General features: G+C 53.5%; 1 pseudogene; it reads left to right on the top strand.

Moving 5' to 3' along the window:
- The first annotated feature begins 15,661 nt into the window (after positions 1–15,661).
- Positions 15,662–17,762, top strand: LOC148217895 (class II histocompatibility antigen, B-L beta chain-like; annotated as a pseudogene).
- The last annotated feature ends 969 nt before the right edge of the window (positions 17,763–18,731 follow it).

Below are 18,731 nucleotides of genomic sequence, written 5' to 3'. Positions count from 1 at the left end.
CTTTTTTTTCCCTCGCCTTGCTGTCTGGAATTTTTTCCCATTGACATGCTAAGATGGCTAGTGATAGGGGAGACTCCCTGACCCTTTTTGGAGTTTCTCTCGTAGGGCAGGGGGGATGGGGAGGGAAGAGGGAGAACACTGCGAGATCAGGGGCAGGTAAAGGAGAGGTGTGTGCAGCTGCTCGCTCTCGCTCGTTTGGCTCGGAGAAGGATGGCCACTGGAAAACCTCGCCCTGCCATCCCAACGCCGGGAGCTGCCTTTCCTCGGCTGTGGGACCCTGCACCCTCCTGCTTGGATGCCCTGCCACATCCACACAACCTATTGGAGCACTGGGACTGACACTGCCTCCAAGGATCCATGAGCAGAGTCTTTCCTCCACCCTTCCCACCCAGGACACATCCGCCATCACCCCCAGCACTCCTGCAGCCACACGGGATCACCGCATCTGCCCCTGCCCACGGGGAGCCAGCTGGCACTGACTGCCAACTCGGACAGTAACTGCAGCAGAGGGGAAAGGTGTCCACAACCAGAAAAACTGTTACTGGGTTCCCGTCTTCTATTTGTTGTTAATTACTTAGTTGTTGTTGTTTTGTTTGCCTTGTTATATATATGTATATATACTAGTAAAGAACTCTTATTCCTATCCCCATATGTTTGCCTGAAATCCCCATAATTCCAAAAGTATACTAATTCAGAGGGAGGGATTTATTAGCTCAATTTCGAGGGAAGGCCCTGCTTTTCTCCAGCACACACCTGTCCTTTTTCAAACCAGGACAGATTTTTGGCACCCAACATGGCCCCTTTCCCTCTGGGAGTGGCTTTTAATAAGTGTGAGAGAGAGGTTTGTCCACAGAGAGAGAATGCAGGAGCACCATCATAGAATGTGTTGGAAGACCCTTAAGGAAGGGATCCAAGAGCTGAGACAAGTGGCAGTGCTGGAGGTGCTACTTGGGAGGGATGGACAGCATGACAATGACCCTGACAAGGTCAGGTGCACAGGGCAGATGTTGTGGAATCTGGCAAACCTGGGGCCATCTCAATACACCACCTTTATTGCAATGGTTAGTGCTGACAGCAGCTGAGAAACAGTGGGTTCTGTCACCAACAAACTTAGAAATTAGGAGAGTATGATCAATGGCCCGATGCAGGCTCATGTCTCTGCTGTGATTAAGGAACACAAAGAGGAGTTTAAAGAGGAGATGAGGGAAGAGATGAGGAAGATCAGTGCAGCACCAGTGCGAGTCACAGGCCCCAAAGTCAGAGCCCAATGTCCCCCAGCTAGAGAGAGGGTACACCCCACGAGCTGACCTGTGTTTTTTTCAGCAGGGCCATGGGGAAGACATGAGAAGGTGGGATGGGAAACCCACTTCTGTCCTGGCAGCACGGGTGCGTCAGCTCAGAGGGGGAAACACAAACCAAGGAAGCTCTGATAAAGTGAAGGTAGCCTCAGACTCCTCTGGCCGAGGTGTTGGGTATTACAGAAGGGAGGATGATCTGTCAGATCCCCTTGAAGGAACCTCCAGCATGTATCCCCAGGAAAGAAATAATAACCAGGGCTAGAGGGGCCCTGCTTCTAGCCAGGTTGAGGCATGGGAAAATTGGGGTTTTTGGATGGTGTGGATCCGATGTCCTGGCACATTAGAGCCACAGAAATATAGAGTGTTAGTTGATCCTGGTGCACAGTGTACCCTAATGCCATTGGGACATGTGGGGACAGATCCTGTTTCCATTGCTGGGGTGACAGGAGGATGGCAGGAATTGACTCTGTGTAAGGGTCAGTCCGAAGTTCCCCTCGATTTTGCCTCCCGACCGCTGCAAGGAGACCTCGAGGACCCCACCCAGGCTGACTCTGGACAATGGTTTACTGGCCGGGCCAGGTGGATGCTCGTGACTGTGTGCTGGTGTATTGTGTTCACTGGACTGTGCTGTTGTGGCACCAACCAGAGACTGTGTTGTACCAACTGAGGACTGCTTGTCCGTACCTGTCTCCTGCAGCACCACACAATGGTCCATAAATCTTCCCACCTCTTGGCCAGAGGCCACTCGCTTTGGAGAAGGACTATAAAAGAGCGACCCTCTGGAGAAGACCCCTGAGATCTCCCCACGGATGAAGACTCGTCTATCGGCTGGGCCGTGAGGACGCCCATCTCGTCTGTTGGTAGCTATTTTCCCATCCCCTTCTTTTCTTTCTCTCTCTATATACTTTGTTTCCTATATCTCTCCCCTTTACCGTAACTGAATTGTTGGCATTTGATGAAATGCATTGCTGTTGTTGAATAAACTGATTTTCTGCTGTTGAATAAACTGATTTTGTCCCCTGCATTTTGCCTGTTTGCACCTTTGAGATCAAAAGAACCATCACGACCCCCGCTCTGCATTAATAGCGGATTGTGACAGGAGTCAAAGAAGGATGTTGGAAGCGAATAGTAGAAGGACGTAGGTCTGATAAGTAGCATCTAGAAATAGAGTTTTGACCTGCAAATGGGCCAAAATGGGACGATTCCAAGCATGGGATATAATTCAAGTCTTGTTACGGAAAACATCTGCTCAGTCACACAGTGGGCATGCGCTACCTGCAGGTCACACAGCGGACACTGATGAAGATGATGAGCCTTCATCAGAAATAAGACCCTCAAAAGGATGAGAGACCCCCTAACCCATTAGTAGAGCATGCACCATACAACATAGTGATGTAGATTTTAGGAATAGAAACTAGGAGGAGTTCTCTAGAAACTTCTGTAGCACATAGTATATAAATAGGATTTTTGGCCTGGATGCTTTGGTACGTGAGGAATGGGAGCCACTCCCCGTATCCCCGGTCGGTTTTGCTTATGCTTTATACGAACCTCAATTATACTAAATTATATTCTCAAATATATGCATTTTGATTGTATTCATCTCCAATACTTTAATTGTATCCATTTATAATTGTTACTAATAAAAATTTTCAACATTATCAAACAAGTCAGAGCAAGAGAATGAGAAGTAAAATAATTCCTACGAAAACATCTTCCTTCCCCTCACCCTTCCCTCCTTCCCGGATTTCCCGTTATTCTCCATTCCCTCCCCTGTCCCCACACAGGGGATGGGGGTCACAGTCAGATCGTGTCACTGTTCCCGGTTCCTGTCTGCAGTACAGAGGTGGCTGCCCTGTCCCCAGGACTGCACCTTGGAAGGTTCAGACTTCTCGATCTGTCCACTCCATCTCCCCCTCCAATGTGCACACACACACCTGCTTTTTTTTTTTTTTTTTTTTTTTTTTTTTTTTTTTTTTTTTTTTTTTTTTTTTTTTTTTTAGTAAAACAAAACAATATTCATAATTCTCTTAAGTCTTTGTTCTTCCCTAGTTCAAGAATTTAACACAGCCTTGGCTGAACAACAGTCCATGCCAATTAGCAACATTTTCTAGAACTGACAATCTCTTTCGTTCCTTCTTACCTACAAGTCCCTGGCCCTGTTTCCAAGCAGATTCCCAGGGTTTGTTTAAGTCACATTCACCCTGTTCCTTTCACCCGTCACTGCCGGAGCCCCTTCACCTGCTCGCCCTCGCAGGTTCCTCCAAACGCGTGTCCCTGCCCGCGGGCTGGGCTGAGCTGGGCTGAGCTGGGCTGGGCTGAGCTGGGCTGAGCCGAGCTGGGCCGAGCTGGGCTGGTCTGGGGGCAGCGAGCCCGGCAGAAACCAACACCCGCGGGAGGCTTTGGTTCGCAGGGCCCGAAGGTCCGGGGTTCCTCCCTTTCCCCTGTTCCACTTGGTTGAGGATTACATTTTTGGAGGGGATAAAAGCGTGTTTTTTCTCCAGCACTGGGTGGGTTTTTCCCTTGCATGGAGCACTTGGGCCTTCCCCGGACCCCTTCTGCCCTCTGGCAGAACCAGTGGCATTTCCCACCACGCACAGTTTGTAACCAAGGGGCGGCTGCAGCCGAGGAGGCTCCAAGCGCCTCCTTCCAGGCTGACTCTGCAGATGCCGAGGCTGCTCTGGGCTCTGCCGGGGCTCAGCTCTGGGCGAGGCTGGGCCCGCTCTCCCCTCACATTGCTCGGGGCAGCTGAGTCACAGGGGGAGAAGGCAGGGACACAAGGGTGTTGAGGTTTTAAGAGAGTTTTTATTCAAAAAACTTCCATAACAAACAGTCCTAACGACCCTAACTAACTGTCCTAACTACTGTAACAAAAAGCTGTTCTCAAGTGCTTTGTCTCCTCTGCTGCACCCGTGGTTGCTTTGCTGCAGCGATCAGAGGGGTCAGGCTGGAGAGAGGCTTGGCTGATGATAAAAATGGGTGCTGCCCAAAGGATAAAAAAGAAAGAAATGAACCATTACTTTCCAGAGTCAAGTTCCTGGACGAAGGGGAATGGTTTGAAACTCAAGAGATGGAAGCGAGCTCAGATTAGGTCTAAGGAAGATTTTTTTTACCAGAGGAAACACTGACAGAGGGAGCCCGAAGATGTGGGAGGTGCCTCCTCCCTGGAAGCATCCAAGCTCAGGTCAGGCAGGGCTCTGACCCACTTGAAGATGTCCCTGCTCGTTGTGGGTCACCAGGTCCAGATGACCTCGAATGGACCCAGCCAACCCCAACCAGGCGAGGATTCTGCTTGCTTTGCGTGTGAAAAGCAGCGAGGCTGGAGATTATCGGAAGGGGGGTCCCCAAGAAAAGCCCTCCCTGGCGCTGCTGTTTCCCCTGCAGCCGCTTCGCGCTCACCTGCAGCAGCTCCTGGGCAGAGAAGCGCCGCTCGTCGTCCGAGTCCAGGCTGCACTCGAGGAAGTCCCGCAGCAGAGCCGACAGGCGCCGCGGCTCCTGCAGCTGCGGGGTCCCGTTCTGCCGGATCAGAGCCCGAGCCTGCAGGAAAAGCAAAGGCAGCGCTGTGCCAGCTTCCTTCACACCCACAGCTGCTCACATCGACCCCGGTAACCCAGCCCCAGCTCCGGGGGCAGTTTCCTCCCCGGCAGAAATGCTGCTCACGGCTCATTTTTCTATGCCAGCCAAAATCCCCAAACCCTGATGCAGCCACAGCCATTGCAACATCCAAATGATCTTGCCTTGAGAGGCCATTTCGTTGTCTGACTTTGTTAGTAGGAACCTCCATCAGAAACAGCACATTTTGCTTCTCCAAATACGGACACCAGCTCTACAGGCCATTTTCAAGAGTCAGTGTGGTCTGCGTGTGTTATTTTAAATTGCATCAAACACATGTCTGCAGTGCCACTGACACTGAAGTAAATGAATTCCTGATGCTCCATCCCAGAAACTGCCAGGCAAGGAACAGGAGGTTGGGGTTGCTGAAAGCTCAGGCTTGATGACAGAGAAAGTAGCTTGGACTAGGAAAGAAATATGTTGGACTACAGGGATGTTAAGCAATCATCTTCATGTTTTAGATAAGTTTCCCAGTGAGAAAAATCAGGGGGGAGTTCAACTTAAACCTCTCTTAAAAACCTCTTTAAGAAACTCCTTCAGAAAACTTGTTGGGTTTGGGGATGGGTTTTGGGGTTGGTTTGTGGTTTTTTTGCAAGATAACATTAGAGCTGATACACTGGCTGCACGTTTTCAGGTCATCCTCACTGACAGAAGAGCTGCAACAATTTGAAACCCAAAGCAAATTGTTGCTGGAGACTGCAGAATATTCATCTGTGTTCAGGCTCGAGTCCTCTGGGAATTCCCTTCCCAATATGCAGAAACCTCCAGCAGCTCCTCCCAGTGCAGGGTCAGCCTGTGCTCACAGGCCTCTGCAAACCCTGGAGAATTTGCCTCTTACCACAGCCCCTGTTTCCTTGAAGTAAGGAGGTTCTCCTTCCACCATCTCGATGGCCACAATGCCGAAGGACCAAATGTCCACCTTGGGGCCATAAGGAGACCTGGTCACAACTTCTGGGGCCATCCAGTGAGCAGTGCCCACCATGGAGCTGCACTGGTCCTGCTCAGGGCTGAGCTGAGCACAGAGGCCAAAATCAGCTGAGGACAGAAACAAACACTGTCAAAGACAGCTGCAATGAGGAAACCAAGCACAAAGATTCCCCTCTCTCAGTGTGAGAATGCAGTAGTGACGTCAGCTGGAAAAGTCCTCAGGGCTGTGGCCAAGGAATGATGGAACTGGACCCTTAAACAAACCCTCAGCATTCATGCAGTGGCTTTTACTGAGTCCCTTGAAGTTTAGATTCCAACTCCCGTCCCTCTGGAAGGGCCATGCCCAGAGCAAAGCCACTCCTGACACTCTGCTCCTCTCCTGAGCTCTCTGCACGGGGCAGCCACTCTCAGCTGGCAGCAGGGGCCGGGCAGTGCCAGCAGCAGCACTTGTGGGGCTCTGACCATCACTGGAAACAGCCTCACACTCACACCCCGGGAGCACCGTGCCTGGCCACGAACACCCACCCAGCTTGACAGAGCCAGCCATTCCCAGAAGGATGTTGGAGCTCTTCAGATCTCTGTGGATCACCCGGTTGGAATGGAGGAAATCCAGGCCCTGCAGACACTGAGAGACAACAAGAAACACAAGGGTAAAAATCAGTGGCCAGAACACATCACACAAGAAAGGACAGTTTGGAATTCTCCCAGCAGCAACTTTGCTGTGGCAGGCCAGGAGACAGTGCAGGCAAATGGTTCAAGGAAAAGCTGAGAACAGCAAATCAAATCAAATCAAAGACAGAGAGAGTACCACAGCAGCAGGAAAGAGGACAAGAACAGAGTAGAAGTGTAGTGATACTGGCAGGCCACTGACTCCAGAGGCTCTTCCTTCTCCAATTCTTAAAAACAACACAGAAACAAAGCCCTGAGCATGGAGCCCCTCCTGCTCTCACAGCCTGTTTGGAAGGACCATCGTGTCCAAGCCATGGGAAGCACAAGCAGGATCCCTCACCTCCCGACTGACAGCTGCCATCTCTCCTTCAGCCATGCGTGTCTGTCTGACAACGTCCTGCAAAGTTCCTCCATCCATGTATTCCATCACCAGCCAGAGATCTTCATCAACAAGGAAGCTGGAAGAGGAAAACAACAGCATGGAGATGAATGTGCACTGCTCAATTCCCCCATGGAAAAGCCTCGAGTGGAGTTTTGTTTCCAGGTCACTTGTCCATGAGAACACGATCAGATGGAGAGACATTCCTGCACAGGCCTTGGAATCTGCACAGTCTGAAGGAGAAGGAGACACCTGTGAGAAAGGAGATGCCTTAGATGGCAAGCAAGAGAAAAACGCAGTTTAGCAACAGCCCAGATCAGTGTGGAACCACAACACTTGCCCCCAGCTGGTTCAGCATCTGAACTCATCAGTTCCACCATTCCCTCCAGAACAAGGCAATGCAACTTCCAGAGTTATCCAGGCAAGGAGGTCAAAAGTTGGGACAAAAGTTATCAACTGTTTGGAAAACCTTGCACAAAGTCCCTTCAGAAACAGGCAAGGCCATTGAAAAATGGGCAAATGAGGCATTTCTGGAAACCTGGACTTCCTGGCATCTGCAGCAATGGAAAAGAGTTGGGAAGAAGAAGCCAAGGGAAATAATTTCTGCCATGGTTTATCAGCACTTGTCATAAGGCACAGCAAAGAGGTTCAGCTTGAAGAAAAAAACAAACAAAAGCACGGAGGGAGTGAACTGCCAGGCTGTTGTTGAAGATATGGCCAGGTCAGGCTTTTTCAAAACAGGCTACAGATTATGGATGAAAGATTAACACAGGGCCCTTGCACAGGATAAGACCTGAAGCACTCACCTGTCCAAAGAGTTGACAATGTTGGGGTGGTTCTTGCCTTTCAGGACCAGGATCTCATTCACAGCTCGTTCCCTGTTCTGTTCTCTGAGACTCATTTTCTTTATGGCCACCTGAAGTGACATTGCAGACCTTTAGCTGGAGGGGTCTGTGGCAGGAGACCACAGCAAGCATGGAGTGAATCTTTTTGGAGCGACAGAGCCAGGCTGTGCCAAACTGCCTTGGCATGGGACACCAGAGCTCAGCAAGTGCCATTCCCACAGCCCATTCCTCTGCTGGCTGGGGGCTGCTTACAGGACACGTGGCCAGAGACATTTGGCCTTGTAAGCTCTGCAGAAATGGTCCCTCAATAAGCCTCAAAGCTCTTAACAACATTTTCTGCACCTACAGTCTTCTCAAATGGCCTGAGTCTACCATCACTCTGATGATGATGATGATCATCATCACTACTATTTAAACACATTTTGCAAGCAGGAGGTAATTCTGATGCTATGAAACAGAGCAAAACAGCCCAGAACCCTTTAGCAATTCTATGGGACTTGGTCAGGATTTCAAATGCCACTGCTCTGTTTGGGATTGCACAACAAAGCAAACACAGACATCCATTGTCACAGGGTGTCACTGACACCAGACCCAGTTGTGTTTCAACTGCAGAGCTGAGGAGAGAGCTTTGCTCTGGACATCCATCTTCTCATTTCTCTCCCTCTCTCTCTGTGAACAGCTGCAGTAGGACTAAAAGCCCAAACTGAGCCCAAGCAGGATCTCCCCCTAATTAGGCCGTGAGGTATCCTTTGAAGATGAAAAGCAGGATGGAAAAACTGATAAATAGTGTTCCTGTCCAAGGCTGGGATGAAGATAAATTGAGCCTCAATTCCACCTGCTGATACATTCATGGTTTTAGATATGAAGACCAAGCCATGGTGTCCGGCTCTGACAGACACCACTGCCCTCCTTGCATTCCTCTGGGCACTTCAGAAGCACCAAGTCTGTCCCAGCTGTGTTCTGAAGGCTGACACTGCTCTGCCTTCAGAGGAGCAGCCTGTGCAGGAAAGCTCTGCTGGGCCCCGGAAGCTGCAGCCACAGCCCCCAGCAGAGGGGAAAGCCCTCGAGAGCTGCCAGACGTGCTGGACGTGGTGGCACTGACCTCTCCTCCAGTGGCCCTGTCGAGTCCTTTACAAACAGTTCCAAAAGCCCTGGAGACAAAACAGCAGAGAAGAAAGAATCAGAGCTTTAGGCCCTGGGAGTGAAAGGCAGCCCAGACAGGAGATCTCTGCTGCCTGCAGCATTCACAAAACACCTGAGTGCACCGACCCTTCAAACAGCAGTGCAGCAGCCACCAGCCGTCTGCCAGGCAAGGTGTGCAAGAGAAAACTGAGCCCAACACGAAGGAAAAGGGCTGGAGCAAATGTCCACACTGAATTCCTTTAGTTCAAAACCTGAGGTGGGGGGTGTGTGTCTAAAGAACTGGAAAAGAATGTATTTCATCCTTTTGCATTTCCTGCCTAAGACTTGCAGGATCCACAAGGGCCCTGCCATCAGGCAGGTGATGCATTTTCCCCTCGAGTGCAGCAGCTCTGTGTCTGTTACTGAATGTATGGGGTTTATTACCTGTGCTGAAAAAAGCACTTATTAGTTCTTCTTGAGAACTGTTTTCTGAGAGTCACCAGATGGTGAGTTGCTCTTTAGGGCAATCAAATTCCAGACACAGAAGATCTTGCAGGTCCTGCTCCTTGCTGCAGGCAGGACACTGCCAGCCTCAGGGGCCTTTGACTGTGCCTTCTGACCACAGTTATCAATTCTGACCAGGACTGAGAGACAGCAGGATCATCCCCCAGTGTCTGAAGGTGTTTGGAGCTCTCCTGACTCCAGCAAAATACCTGGGCCCTGCTTGTGCAGAAGGACCTGCCATGCACTTACCCTTGGCCAATCTGCTCCAGTCCCAGGTATTTCTCAGCAGGCTCCCCCACGCTCACGATGTTCCCTGAAAGAAACCACGTAGAAGATGCTCCCTCCCAGATGGAGACCCCGCCTTGCAGCAGAGCCAGAATGCAGCCCCACTCCCTGGGGCCATGAGCCCCTTGGTGTCAGCTGGGGAAGGACAATGAATGACTCGGTGACATTCAGCTGCAGAGCAGCACTGGGTGCAGCTCATGCTGAGACACACACACAGCACCCTGCTCTGGCACACAGGAACAGAACAGACGTACTCAGCTGCATCAGGCACCGCTCCCCTGTCCCCTCTGGCTGCAGGGCTGTGCTGCTGTCAGAATGTTCAGCCCAGGATCCCGCAGCGGAGGGAGGTTCAGTGTCCTCTTCCCAAGCAGAGGGAGGTTCCTCGTCCTCTTCCCAAAATGCTGCAGGTTCTCCAACCTCTTCCCAAGCAGAGGCAGGTTCTCCATCATCTTTCCAAGCCACGAGACGTTCACCATCCACATCCCGTGCTGGGATATGTTCACCCTCCTCTTCCCGAGCCACAGGATGTCCTCTGTCCTCATCCCACACCGGGAGATGTCCGTCGACCTCATCCCACGCCATGGGAGCTTTTCTATCCTTGTCCCATGCCAGGGGACATCCACCATCCTCCTCCCGTTCCGGGAGATGTCCACTGTCCTTGTCCCACACTGCGGGAGCCTTGCTGTTGTATTCCCAAACCACGGGGTGTTCACCATCGTCCCCCAGAACAGCGGGAAGCTCACTGCTGTCTTCTTCCTCTTTGGAAGCAGAGGGAGCCAGAGGAGGTGCTGATGCAGCTTTGGTGCCCTGAGGACAGACAGCAGCGTGAGGGACAGGAAGTTCTGTCTCAGTTGTCACCTTATTTATCCTCAGCTACACATCCAGCTGCACGAAGCAGAAACAGAGTTCAGAGTTGTTCACACAATGGGCTAAAAGTGACATTGCCACTTATTGTTGGGAATTCGATATTTCACCATGGCTAAGGCAAATCCTCTGCCTGCAAAACCAGACCTGCAGCTCTTCTAAAACTCTTCAGCAGAAAAGGAGAAAACTGACAGGGATTCCTTTGCTGCTGCTGCTGCAAAGACCCTGACAGGGACTTTCCTTCAGCCTCCCAGGATGGCACTCGGCTGCCACACACAGAGCTCACAACTTGCTGCACAATTCTGAGCACCAGAGGTTTCTTCCCACTCACCGAAGGAGGAGCTGCTTGGGATCCACGCATGAGGTGCCCTGCAATGGGAAAGGGAACATGAACCAGATGCTGGTAGGAAAAAAATTGCCTGTTGTGTGAAATGCCACGGAGCAAGGTAACCCCAAGAGAACATTTTGCTTTCACAGCATCCCTCCAGGAGCCACAGTCCCTTCACAGAGCAAGCAAGAGAATAGCACAAAATCCTGGGCTGTGTCAGTTCTTGGCTGGACCAGCAAACAAAGGGAGTTCCAGGCTCCACTGCCACAGACGCCCTGCTCGAGGGAACAGAACCCCCCCAGGCCTCATTGCAAACGCCTCGCTGGCTGCAGACACCCCCTTTTCCAGCTGCAGCTGCTGGCAGGAGCTCTCCCAAACCAACGGTGTCTTCATGGCAATTTGGTTACAAAGTCAACTCAAAGGTCCAGAGGAAGAACAGAAAGCACACAGCAAGCCCAAAGCCACAGATGCTGCACCGAGATAAAACCTCGACTTACTTGCCAAGTGAGTTAAAAAATACCCCGAATAAGCCACAGAGTACAGAGTGCAAACTGCAGCAACCACTTGCTGGATCATTGTGGCCGCGCTGCACACGTCTGCAGGCTGCACCCCTGCAGGCACACACGGACACGGGTCAGGGCTGGGCTGGCTGCCGAGAATGCCTCGGGCAGGAGGATCCTCCGGCAGTCAGCAGGCACCCAGAGCCTCTGGGCACTGAGGCCTCTGTGTCCCACAGCAACGGGAGCAGCACTGGGATGTGGCAACGCTCCTGTGACATCACAGCAGCAGCTCACGGAAAGAACGCTTGGAAGGTTCTCTGTGTCACTGTGATAGGTTGACTTAGGAAGAAGAAACTCAGAAGAGGTTCTTCCTAAGGGAATTTTTTCTGTGGGGGTTGGGATACCTGCAACAGCCAATTAGAGAAAGTTAGTTCGCTCCGTGCACACACATTTTGAGGAAGGTAATCCAGAACTGAGCCTCTTGGTCTTTCCGGCGGCTGAGCAGGTAACACCAACCCGAGCTTCTCCCTTCCCCATGCGGGGGGGAGGCTCGGGAGGCCGCTTGGGCCCCTTTTGCCAACGAGGGGGACCCGATGGCCGGGGGGAGAAAATGTTTTGTGATAAGACCTTCACGGCTTCCTCCTCCACGGGCCTGCGGCTCTGGCGTGGGGGGAGGCCGACTCTTGCTGCTGCCGGACGGGCCGGGGCTGCCCGGGTGGCCATGAGCAGTGTGGGGCTGCAGCCCAGCCCCAGAAAGGCTGATTAACACCTCGGCTGCCCCCCAGCACGGCCTGAGCCTGGCCCAACTCTTGTAGTTGTGTTAAACTTTAACTCTTTAGTGCTCAGATAAGATTTGCAAAGCCTCCAGCCTTTCCTTTGAATATGAAAGGGAATAAGAAGATTTCTGAAGTCAGTGATGTAAGAGCTAAGTTTCTAAGATGGAAAGAAAATAAGAAGATGCTGAAATGGCTGAAAATTTTTCTGTAAAATTGTAGGGATGAACTGATGTACTGAATATTCCTATAAACCATAGAAAAAGACATGGGGGGATGGAAATGTTCCATTTAATAAATGATTTGACTAAAAAGCACCTGTGTTGAGAATTTCTGTCCTGAGAAAAGAAGGGGATTTCAGTTTTCTGAAAATGAAGCCTGAGCAGAGAAAAAGGAGACAGAGAGAATCTTTGCTGTCGAACATTTCATTCTTAAAAGTAATACCCCATGGGACAGACGTGGCCCACATCTACAGCTTTGGGACGGCTGTAGAGTTGGGAGGAGCGTCACAGTTACAGGTTCCCAGGCAGATACAAATCGTAAAAGATAAAACCACAATAAAACTGTCTTTTTCCTTCTTGTAGGAAAAATCCCTACAACTTCAACAAGAAGAGGCTTCTCTCTCCAGAAGTGAACTAAGAAAAACTAAATTTAGGGACTGACCAAAGTATTTGTTATATTTTTGTTCCGTTGTTATAAAGATTAGGAGAGAAAGGGAAGGAATAATCTGAAAAATCTTATTCTAAATTTTTTTTCCTTTCTTTTTGTTTGTGTAATTAATAAATTTTCTTTTAGACTCTCTCAAATTTTAGGCCTGCCTTGCTCTTTTGCTGCTGGTTCTGTCTCACAACAGAAAAAAATAAGTTTCTTTAAATTAACAACTCAAACCGAAGACAGTCACAAAGGAGCACAAAGAATCCTCCAGGGCACAGCCTACTGCCCAAAGGATCCAAGAGGAACTCTGAAAATGCAGCAAACAAGGACACCCCATAGTCCAGCCTGAACACTGAGGGGGAACAAGGACGGGACAAAACCAAAGGAAACGTGACCTTTAGTCACTGATGCTTCTGACTAAAACCAGCAAGGCTTGTTCCATCTTGGATCTTTGTTCTAGTTCTAAAAACAAGCAAAGTTCTCCACTCTAAATTTACAGAATGGAGAAACTGGGGAGGAGGTGGGATTAGGAAGGAGGAGGAGTAGGAAGAGGAAGATAGGAAAAGGAGGAGCAGTAAGAGGAGGAGCAGGAGCAGGCAGAGAAGGAGAAACAGGAGGTTCCTGTGCCCCCCGTCGCCCCCACAGCATCCTGCAGGTGAGCGGGGAGGGAAAGCTGGTCCCAAATTTATCGGGGGGCCCCTGAGAGGGTTTTTTTAATTGAGGTGTGTTTGGAGCTCGCAGATTGAGGAATTGAACCCCAAATATCGTCTGGCATCACTGGGAGGTTTTTTTCTGTGTGTATGTTTGGATCTTGCAGGACCCCAAAGCTGAGCCCCTTGGGGGAATCTTCTGGGGGTCCATGTGGCCATTGCCCAGTGTCGGCAGGGGGGAGGACATTGGTCCTGGGGACCCCGGGAGAGCAGAGGAGAGGAACCCCTGGGACCTCCAGAGTAGGGAGAGCAGAGAGGGGTGATCTCCGGCAGCCTGGAAAGGGGGGGAGTCTGGAGAGGAGGGACCCCTGGGATCCCAGGGATCTCAAAGTGAGGCATCAGTGAAGAAGGGACCCCATGGACCCCCAAAAGCCCCTGGATCATCTCTAAGCAGGACCCTGGAGAAGGGGGAACCCCTGGAGCCATTGGACCCCCATCATCCCAGGGAAGAAAAACCTCTGGAACCCCAAAGTGGAGAGATCAGAGATGGGGAACACCTTGGAAGTGGTTTTTTTTTGTGGCTGAATCTTGATATTGTGGAGAGTTTCATGGATGCAAGACACCTCCTACGTTCTAGAGATGGATTTGGGCAGGAGGAGCCCCCAGCCCAAAGAGCCTCCACCTTGTTTTCCCCCCCAAACCAGGATTTGTCATTCCCAAGCCACGGCTGGATGGAGGAGGAAGAAAATCCCCACAAGTGCTTGGAATGCGAGAAGAGCTTCCACTACAGCTCCCACCTGAGGAAACACCAGAACATCCACACTGGGGAATGGCCCTATGGGTGTGGGAAATGTGGGAAGAGTTTCAGCTGGAGCTCCAACCTCACCAAGCACCGCAAGATCCACACCAGGGAACGGCCTGGAATGTGGGAAGACCTGGAATGTGGAATTCTGAGCTCATCACCCATCAGTGCCCACCAGGGGAAGGCCCGATCGAGTCATGGAGACACGAAGGGACCCGGAGCTCTCACTTGACCCGACACCAACGGAGTCACCACTAAGGGAAGCCCTGTGAGTGCCCCGAGTGTGGGAAGAGCTTCGTGCTCTGCTCCAGCTCCATCCCCCATGGGAGGATCGGTGTTGGATGATCCCCAGTGACCCCGTTGAGCAGAGCCCTGGTGATCCGTGGTCCTGGTGATCCCCGTTGAGTGAGAGGAAGCTATTGGAGAGATTTCTTTCCCTCCTCTTTATGTTGCTGTGATTTGGTTGGTAATAAATTCCCTCGCTGTGCCCAGGCTGGGTCTGTTGTTCCCGTGCCGGAGTTTGCTGAAGGATCTCTCCCGGTCCTTATCCCCACCCAGGAACCCTCGGTTCCATTTTTTGTCCCCTGTGCGGCTGCCGAGGGCAGGGACAGAGCGGCTTTGGGGGGTGCCCGGCATCGGGCCAGCCCTCGCCATGGGCACCCTGAGATCCCGCACCCACCTGGGCACACATTTCTGGGCACACCTGAGCTCCCACCTGCCCAGCGTCCCACGGTTCCCCCTCCGCAAAGAAACCCCACCCGGGGCTGCGATCCAAAAGCAGCCGGAGCGCGCTGCGGCAAATCAAAGTGCGAAGAGTTGATGACTCCTCAGTTGCCAGGGGCAGCCTCAGAAAAACGGGTCCCCAAAAGTGCTCTCAGCCAATCAGAGCGCGCGGCGCTGCTGAGCCCGGCCCTGCTCCGGCCTGGTGCTCCCAGTGCAGCCCCGGCGGCTGCTGTGGGGCTGGCGGCACCTGCTGGGCGCTGGCCACGGGGCGAGTGACGGCAGCTGGGGCCCTACTGGTGGTGCTGGGAGCCCCCCCTGGTGCGGGCGCGGAGCTCTCGGGTGAGCGGGAGGGGAGAAGGGGGAAAAGGGGGCAGTGGGAGCCCGAAATTGAAGGGGGAGGAGGAGGAGGAGGAGACCCCCCAAAGGACGAGCGGGAGGGGCTGAGGATTGGGGGAAGGTGAGGAAGGGGTGGGAGAGGGTGGGAAAGTGGGGAAAAGGGGAGGGTGGGGCCTCAAAATTGAGCGGGAGAGGGTTGGGAATTGGGAGAAATGGGTGGGAAAGTGGAAGGAATGGGACACCAAAAGTGATTTGGGAAGCGGCTGGAGGTGGGAGGGGAGAGGAAATTGAGGGAAGGGTGGGAAAGAGGAAGTGGGAGCGCGGGCAGGAGGGTCCCATGGCGGCCGTGGGGCACAGGGGGTGCGGGGTGGGGATCCTGCACACACAGCGGTGTTCCAGAGGATGGGAAAGTGCGAGTGTCACTTCATTAACGGCACGGAGAAGGTGAGGTTCGTGCTGAGGCACATTTACAACCGGGAGCAGCTCGCACACTTCGGCAGCGATATGGGGCTTTACGTAGGGGACACCCCGCATGGGGAGCAACTGGCCCAGTACCGAAACAGCGACCCGGAATTACTGGAGTATTATCGGGCTCGGGTGGACACGTCCTGCAGGTACAACTACGACTTGTACGCCCCGTTCCTCGTGGAGCGCAGACGTGAGCGTGGGGCAGAGCGTGTCCCCACAGGCCCTGCCCTGGCAATGACCCTGGAGCCCCTCAAAACCTCTCTGGGAATCACCCCAGAGCCCCTGGCGTACATGTGCCGATTCCCGGGGCCTCCCATCCCTCCCAGTGGCCCCCGTGGCTCTCCCAGTCCATCCTGGTGCCCCCCCGCGTGTCTGTCTCATGCATGGTTGGAACTGACGCCTCTCAGCCAATCAGAGCGCGGCTCTCTGATGACTCATCAGTTGCCAGGCAGATCCGCAGCGCCGAGTGCCCCGCGCTGGACTCGGCCTCCCAGGGCCGGGCGCTTTTCCCCCAGATCCTCCCAGTGCTGCCCCAGTACCCCCCAGTGAGGCCCCAGTCCCTCCCGCACCTTCTCAGCCCATTCCCAGTCCATTCCGAGTCTGATCTCAGTTCATTCTCATTTCAAACTCAGACCTCTACCCACTCTCCCAGTTCCCTCTCAATCCATTCCTGTCTCTCCCAGTCCACCCCCAGTGTATTCCCAGTCCATTCCTAGTCCCTCCCAGTCTATTTCCAGTCTCTCCTAGCCCATTCCCAGTCCTTCTCAGTTCCACACCACCCCTCCCCTCTCTCTGCCAGTTCCCCCAAGCTGATCCCAGTGCGTCCCCACTCTCTCCCAGTGCCCCCCAGTGTCTCCATCTCGCTGGTGCCCTCGAACTCCCAGCCCGGTCCCGGCCGCCTGCTCTGCTCCGTGATGGACTTCTGCCCACATCCATGAGATGGTTCCAGGGCCAGCAGGAGCTCCCGGAGCACGTGGTAGCCACCGACGTGGTCGCCAACGGCGAATGGACCCACCAGCTCCTGGTGCTTCTGGAAACCACCCCTGGCTTGGGGTCAACTACACCCGCCAGGTGGAGCACGTCAACCTGGAGCAGCCGCTGAGACAGCACTTCGGTACGGGGGAGGCACTGGGATGTGCTGGGAGTAACTGGGAGGGAGTTGGAGAGAGCCTGGTCTAAATGGGGAGAGGGCCTCGGGGTCTGGAAGGGCTGGGAAGGGATTTGAAGGATGCTGGGGAGGGAGTTATGGGGTTCCGGAGGTGCTGGTGGGCACTGGGAGGGAGTTTGCGGGTGCTGGATGTAACTGGGAAGGAGTGTGGGGATGCTGAGTGTAACTGGGAGAGTGCTTGAGTGAGTCTGCAGGGGATGAAAGGAGACTGGGGATGGAAAAGCAGGAGTTGGAATGACGTTAGTTGTGCTGGAAAGAGAGTGGAAGGGTGCTTGGTGAGTCCCGGAGGGGCTGGGAAGGGACTGGAAAAGGTTTTGGGGGTCCCGGAGTAGTGGGGGGAAAGTAGGAGGGGGCTGTGAGACCCTGAGAGGGACAGGAGGGGCTTTGGTGGGTCCTGGAGAGGCTGGAAAGAGATTAGGAGGAGGTTAAAGGGGGCCCTGGGTGGGCTAGGGGGGATTGGGAGGGTGCTTGGAGGGTCTCGGGGTGTCCATGAGAGGTTTTGGGGGTTCCTGACCCCTGTAGACCCCCAGAGATGCCACCAAACACCGCCCGCAGCAAGGTGCTGATGGGGATCGGGGGCTTCGTGTTTGGCTTCGTCTTCCTGGTGCTGGGGCTCGGCTTCGACCTGTGAAAGAAGATGGGGGGGAGGTGTCCCGGAGCGTATGTGCTCCCCCTGAGGCCCCCAACCGGGTGTCACCCCCTTTTCTCTGCTCTACTGAGCCAGCAGTGGCTTCAGCCCCGCCCTGTGGCCTCCGACGCAGCCAGGACCCCCTGCTCCGATCCCACACTGATTTTGGGGGTGTCGTGTGTTCTCCTCAGCCCCGCTGGGAGCCCGGCTGCGCCCAGTGCTCCCAGTAAAGTTTCCCAGTTTCCGCAGTCCCCTTTATTGTGGGGTGAGACTGGGGAGGGACTCGGGGGGACCCCGCGGGGGGATCGTGGCTGGAGGGGAGGGTGGAGTCCAGGTGGGGAACACTGGGTGCTGCTGGTCTGCCCGGCAACTGGTGAGTCATCACAGCTGCTCTCCCTGATTGGCTGAATCTTCTCCATCGCATTCTCTGATTGGCTGAGGAGAGGCCCGGGAGTTGAGAGAAAGAACAGGAGAGATCCCGGCCCGAGCACCGGCACGGGAACAACAGAGCCAGCCTGGGCACAGCGAGGGAATTTATTACCAACCAAATCACAGCGGGACAAGGAGAAGGGAAAGAAATCTCTCCAACCCCTTCCCCCCACCCAACAGGGATCACCAGGGCTCTGCCCAACGGGGGTCACTGGGGATCATCCAACACCGATCCTCCCATGGGGGATGGAGCTGGAGCAGAGCACGAAGCTCTTCCCACACTCGGGTCACTCGCAAGGCTTCCCTTAGTGGTGACTCCGTTGGTGTCTGGTAAAGGTTGATCTGTCAGAAAAGCTCTTCCCACACTCAGGACACTCGTAGGGCCTCTCCCCAGTGTGGATGCGCTGGTGGACAGTCAGGGTGGAGTTGCGGTTGAATCCCTTCCCGCAGTCGGGGCAGCGGAAGGGCCTCTCCTCTGTGTGAATCCGCTCATGTAGGAGGAGATTGGAGGTGGTCTGAAACCTCTTCCCACACTTGGGACACTCGTAGGGCCTCTCCCCAGTGTGGACGCGCTGGTGTCTTCTCAGGGCAGAGTTATGCCCAAAGCTCTTCCCACATTCCAAGCAGGTGTAGGGCCGTTCCCCAGTGTGGCTCACCTTGTGCCGCATCAGGCTGGAGCGCTGGCGGAAGCTCTTCCCGCATTCCCCACATTCATAGGGCTTTTCCCCAGTGTGGACCAGCACATGCTGCATCAGATTAGAGATCGTCAT

The sequence above is a fragment of the Sturnus vulgaris genome, unplaced genomic scaffold (assembly GCF_052056855.1).
Source record: "Sturnus vulgaris isolate bStuVul1 unplaced genomic scaffold, bStuVul1.hap1 Scaffold_198, whole genome shotgun sequence".
In the NCBI taxonomy this organism is placed as follows: domain Eukaryota; kingdom Metazoa; phylum Chordata; class Aves; order Passeriformes; family Sturnidae; genus Sturnus; species Sturnus vulgaris.
This window is presented reverse-complemented; position numbering and strand designations above follow the sequence as displayed.